This window comes from Stomoxys calcitrans, chromosome 5 (genome assembly GCF_963082655.1).
Source record: "Stomoxys calcitrans chromosome 5, idStoCalc2.1, whole genome shotgun sequence".
NCBI classification, from domain to species: Eukaryota; Metazoa; Arthropoda; class Insecta; order Diptera; family Muscidae; genus Stomoxys; species Stomoxys calcitrans.
The window spans coordinates 44,570,280-44,576,071 of record NC_081556.1 but is presented as its reverse complement, the minus strand read 5'-3'; the positions used below and the strand labels follow the sequence as shown (position 1 = coordinate 44,576,071).

The window sequence follows — 5,792 nt, the reverse complement described above, 5'->3', positions numbered from 1 at the left end:
TGCAGAAGGGCCGAGGGCCGAAAGAGTCTTGCATATGGCATATGACTGGGCAAGGCCCAGAGGTCTCAATGTTAACCCAGAGAAGACTGAAATATGCCTGTTCACGAGGAAGACAAAGGTGGGCGAATTTAACGCTCCACGTTTCCTAAATAAGACGATTTCGATATCTGACAAGGTCAAATACTTAGGTGTGAACTTGGATAGGAAACTGAATTGGAAGTGTCACATTCAGGTGCATACTGAAAAGGCTCACAGATGTTGGGCTCTATGTAGACTAGGATAGTCCACTGGCTCTACAGGAGCGTGATTAGACTTACTTACGCCTCAGTAGTTTGGTGGACTGCTATGGAGAAAAAGTGCAATATAAGGACCATACAACAAGCTCAAAGAACATGTTGTTTTGGCATAGGCGGAGCGATAAGCACCACGCCCACTAGGGCACTGGAGACTATTCTAGATATCCGACCCATTGACATACAGATTAAGTGTGAGGCAGCCACTGCGACTATGAGACTTGAGGCAATGGGAGAATGGATTGAAGATGGGAGCAGCTCATTCCATCGCGGTATAATCGAAGCGACGATAGGAAACCTAGAAGGAAGGGAAGAGGTTTCCGATCGGATACCTGAGATGAACCTTGAAATCGAGTGCGAGGCACTGCAGCCATCGGCACAGTCTTGGATTGATGGAACCCTAGTATTGTCATCTGGAAGATCATGTTACACGGATGGATCAAAGCTTGAGGACAGAGTGGGTCTGGGGAATCTACATTGAGAACCCAGGGACTGAGATTTGTTTTAGACTGCCTGACCATAAAACAGTTCTGCAGGCGGAGATCCGGGCGATCACGGAATATGTGAAGTGGTGTGGGGCTAACGCCAGGACGTCGAGTGTGAACATCTATACCGACAATAAAATTTACATAAGGGAAATAACAACCAGGATGGTAAGGTCACGAACAATCTTGCAGTGTAAGAAGGAGATTAACGCCTTCTCTGAGGATGGCAAAATCCGCATCGTTTGGGTGTCGAGCCATAACGGAGTAAGAGGAAATTAAAGGGCAGACTATTTAGCGGTGAAGGCCAGAGGACTGCCGTCAATAAACTTCATTAACCCGAAGCCTATCGGGTCGATGTAGTCCGAGTTAAGGGAGTGGGCGACGAATGCGCATGCAACATTGTAGAACAGCGAATCGGTCGGTAGGACGGCGAAAATCCTATGGGGGATTTAGATCGTGAGAAGACGAGGATATTACTGAAAGGAAGCAAGAAGGAAGTCAGTATAGCTATTGGTATCATAACGGGACACACAGGACTATGAGCTCACTTACGTAAAATCGGTGCGGCAAGTGATGGCATGTGTAGGGCATGTGTAGGGCATGTGTAGGGTATGTGTAGGGCATGTGTAGGGCATGTGTAGAGCATGTGGGAAAGATGATGTTACATGTGGGGAGATGATAGCATGTGTAGGGCATGTGGGGAAGATGATGAGACGTTGGAGCATTTCCTTTGACATTGCCCGGCTTACGCGTCTAACAGATACCGGCACTTAGGTGAATACGCAATACCAGACATGAACCAACTTAGGGGAGTAGTATTGAAAACAAGTAAGGGCGTGCTAAGTTCGGCCGGGCCGAATCTTATTTAACCTCCCCCATGGATGGCATTTATCGAGTTCTTTGCGCGGTATCTCTTTTTAGGCAAACAAAGAATAATGAATAAGAGCTGTTTTGCTATTGGAGCTATATCAAGTTATAGTCCGATTCGGACCATACATGAATTGAATGCTGAACATTGTGGAAGTCATTGTGTAAAATTTCAGTTCATTCGGATAAGAATTGCGCCTTGTAGGGGCTCTAGAAGCAAAATCAGGAAATCGGTTTATATGGGGAATGTCACGGGAGAAGTCGTTGTACAAAATTTCTGTCAAATCGGATAAGAATTGCGCCGCTAGAGCCTCAAGAAGTCAAGATCCAAGATCGGTTTATATGGCAGCTATAACAGGTAATGATCCAATTTGAATCATACTTAGCACACTTGTTGGAAGTGATACCAAAACACCACGTGCAAAATTACAGCCAAATCGGATAAGAATTACGCCCTCTTGTAGCTCAAGAAATCAAGACCCAAGATCGGTTTATATGACAGCTATATCAAAACATGGACCGATATGGCCCATTTACAATGCCAACCGACCTACACTAATAAGAAGTATTTGTGCAAAATTTCAAGCGGCTAGCTTTACTCCTTCGGAAGTTAGCGTGCTTTCGACAGACAGACGGACGGACGGGCAGACGGACAGACATGGCTAAATCGACTTAAAATGACCTGACGATCAGGAATATACATACTTAATGGGGTCTAAGACCAATATTTCGAGGTGTTACAAACAGAATAACGAAATTAGTATACCCCCATCCTATGGTGGAGGGTATAAAAATTAAGGATTTTGTAAGTAGCACGGAATCCCTAACTTAAAATTTTCTTTTTATACCCACCACCGAAGGATGGGGGTATATTCATTTTGTCATTCCGTTTGCAACACATCGAAATATCCATTTTCGACCCTATAAAGTATATATATTCTTGATCAGCGTAAAAATCTAAGACGATCTAGACATGTCCGTCCGTCTGTTAAAATCACGCTACAGTCTTTAAAAATAGAAATATCGAGCTGAGACATTGCACAGATTCTTTTTTTTGTCCATAAGCAGGTTAAGTTCGAAGATGGACTATATCGGACTATATCTTCCTATAGCCCCATATAGACCGATCCGTCGATTTAGAGTCTTAGGCCCATAAAAGCCACATTTATTATCCGATTTTGCTGAAATTTGGATCAATGAGTTGTGTTAGGTCCTGCGACATCCTTCGTCAATTTGGCTCAGATCGGGCCAGATTTGGATATAGCTGCCATATAGACCGATCCTCCGATTTAGGGTCTTGGGCCCATAAAAGCCACAAATATTATCCAATTTTGCTGAAATTTGGGACAGTGAGTTTTGTTAGGCCCTACGACATCCTTCGTCAATTTGGCTCAGATCGGGCCAGATTTGGATGTAGCTGCCATATAGACCGATCCTCCGATTTAGGGTCTTAGGCCCATAAAAGCCACAAATGTTATCCGATTTTGCTGAAATTTGAGACAGTGAGTTGTGTTAGGCCCTCCGACAACCTAGATCGGTTTAAATTTGGATATAGCTGCCATATAGACTGATTTCTTGATTTAAGGTTTTGGGCGCATAAAAGGCGCATTTACTGTCTGATTTCGCCGAAATTTGGGTTAGTGCTTTGTGTTAGGCTCTTTGACATTTTTCTGCATCTTGGCCCAAATCGGTCCAGATATCTCGATTTAAAGTTTTGGCCCCATAAAAGGCGCATTTAGAATTCACTGAAATTTGACACAGTGACTTATCGGCATCCGGGTCGTATATGATTCAGATCGGTTTATTTTTAAATATATCCACTGTTCTTATTAGTATTTGGTCCAAATCGGATCATATTTCAATATAACTGCTATGCGACATAAGGTGTGCAATTTTCACCGGATTTTAATGAAAGTTGGTTTACATATATACCCGAGGTGGTGGGTATCCAAAGTTCGGCCCGACCGAATTTAACGCCATTTAACTTGTTAGAGGTTACTTTATAGTTTTTAGAGCGCACAACAAGGCGATTACTGGTTTAGGTGTATGTCCAAGTGGCATGGGGCGGATTAATATCAGCACCCTCTTTTTAACCTAACCTAACTCTATCTTCACTCAAGAAAATTGGTTCAGCCGTTTTTGAGTTTATATGGAACAGATAAACAAACGAACACAAATTGATTTTATTCAAAGAATGGCATAGCAAAATACATTTAAAAATCAGCAAAAGTGTCGTGTTGTTATAAGCATTTGACTGGCTATCCGTATCGCGATTTCATTTTCGACCAAGAAAAAGCATCAGCGGAAAATGTCAAATGTCAATCTTCTTAAAAATCATTTTTAATGAGAATTTTGTCAATATTTCTGTGCTTTTAGCTTTTTAAATCATTTTTATGCAAAATTTGACTAAAATGTATTACTATAGGAACTATTTTCTTAATTTTATTTCCTTATGATTTTATTTTCTTCAAATAAATAAAATCAAGGGGGATTTTTCTTCTCTTTAAGTAATTGATTTTTTTCACTATTTAAGCGGCCAATTAGCAAATGCCACAAAATTTTCTGATTAATTTTTACACCTTTCACCACACATGTAAGGTAAATAAAATTTGTATTTCCATAGCCGAATGTAACACTTAGTAAAGGCAATGACATCATTAATGTCAATTGCAATTGAAAGGCCTTAGGAAAAAGTACAATTTCATCTTTTGCTTCTAGATTTACATAAAAGCAAATCAGTTTTCGCATCAGCTTTCAGTCACCATTGAAGATTCAACGTTGAGACAAGCAAAATGGATATCTCCAAGTTCTTTCTACCTTTTTTGGTTCTTATACTCATTGGTTTAGTAACGGCTTTAAAAGATCCTGCTTTGCAAATGCCGGAGAATTTGCGCTATCCTGCAAGACCCCAGCAATCACCGCCAGAGGCAACTTCAACGGCACGATTTCATTATCATCATACTCCGCGAACAACTACGACTCCGCCACCAAGCCACTATCATCCCCCGATTCATCACTGAAAATGAAATCTTGAAATCACCATACATATTTGCAATTTGAAATAAGATGAACGAAATTTTGGAATATATTACAAAATAAATACAACATGCAATTTTATTCAAAGCGGCCAAATTTTAAGGCGACTTTTTTTAAGGCTTTGTCAAAATTCCATGTCCATAGGAAATTATGTCAAAATTTTATTTCTGTAGGAAATTTTGTAAAATTTTAATTTCTATAGAACACTAGCTGACACGGGCCCGCTCTTTTTTATTTTATTTATTTTCGACAATTAAAAGTCTTTTAGAGAAATACCATGGTAACTTGACTAACAGTTTAACAATAAAAGTGCCTTTATCTGAATCCCACAAAAACTTTATTGGTCTACAAATTTAAGTTTGGATGCAAGGTGTACTCCATTCTTAAAATACTTCATTTCAGCCCGATATTCTCATGATATCTGATTTAGGGGTGTTTTCGGGGGAGAGGTGGTCCCCCAGATACTTGGCCCTGAAAAAATATCAGCATCGTGCTCTTCTCTCAAATACCATTTATTTAAAGCCCATATTGCCATTGGCTTAAGAGGAGTTTACAGGATGATGGCTTCGTCCCCCAAACACATGGCCCCAAAATAGGTTATCAAATTTGTTTTCTAATCTCAAATACTTTTCATTTGAGCCACATATTGGCATGGTCGAAAATTTTTTTTCCCTTTGGGGGTGTTTTGGAAAAGGGGTGATGCCCTAAATACATGGTCCTACATTTGGATATCAAGCTCGTATCCTACTCCCAAATACCTTTATTTGAGCGCCATATTGTGATGGTCAGTAAAAAATTGCTGTTTGTGGGGTATTTTGGGAAAGGGGTGGACCCCCAGAAAATTGGTGCCGAAAATGGGTATCAATTCTTGCTCTACCCCCCCCCATTACAATTTATTTAAGCTCCACATGGATATGGTCGTTAAATATGCCGGGGGGTATTTTGGGGATTGGGTGGTCCCCCAAACACTAAGCCCGGAAAATATATCAGCAACGTGCTCTATTCTCATATATCTATATATTATTTATTTGAACCCCATATTGCCATTGGCCTCAAAATTGGATATCAAATTCGTTTTCTAATCTCATTTAAACTCCTTATTGCAAAAGTC

The 5,792-nt window shown here is 40.4% G+C and overlaps 1 long non-coding RNA gene across 1 annotated transcript; it reads left to right on the top strand.

Annotated features, from left to right (window-relative positions):
* Window positions 1–4,159: 4,159 nt before the first annotated feature.
* Window positions 4,160–5,005, top strand: LOC131998094 (uncharacterized). The gene is made up of 2 exons (XR_009398548.1): window positions 4,160–4,243; window positions 4,364–5,005. It is a non-coding gene; the product is annotated as an uncharacterized LOC131998094 (long non-coding RNA).
* The last annotated feature ends 787 nt before the right edge of the window (window positions 5,006–5,792 follow it).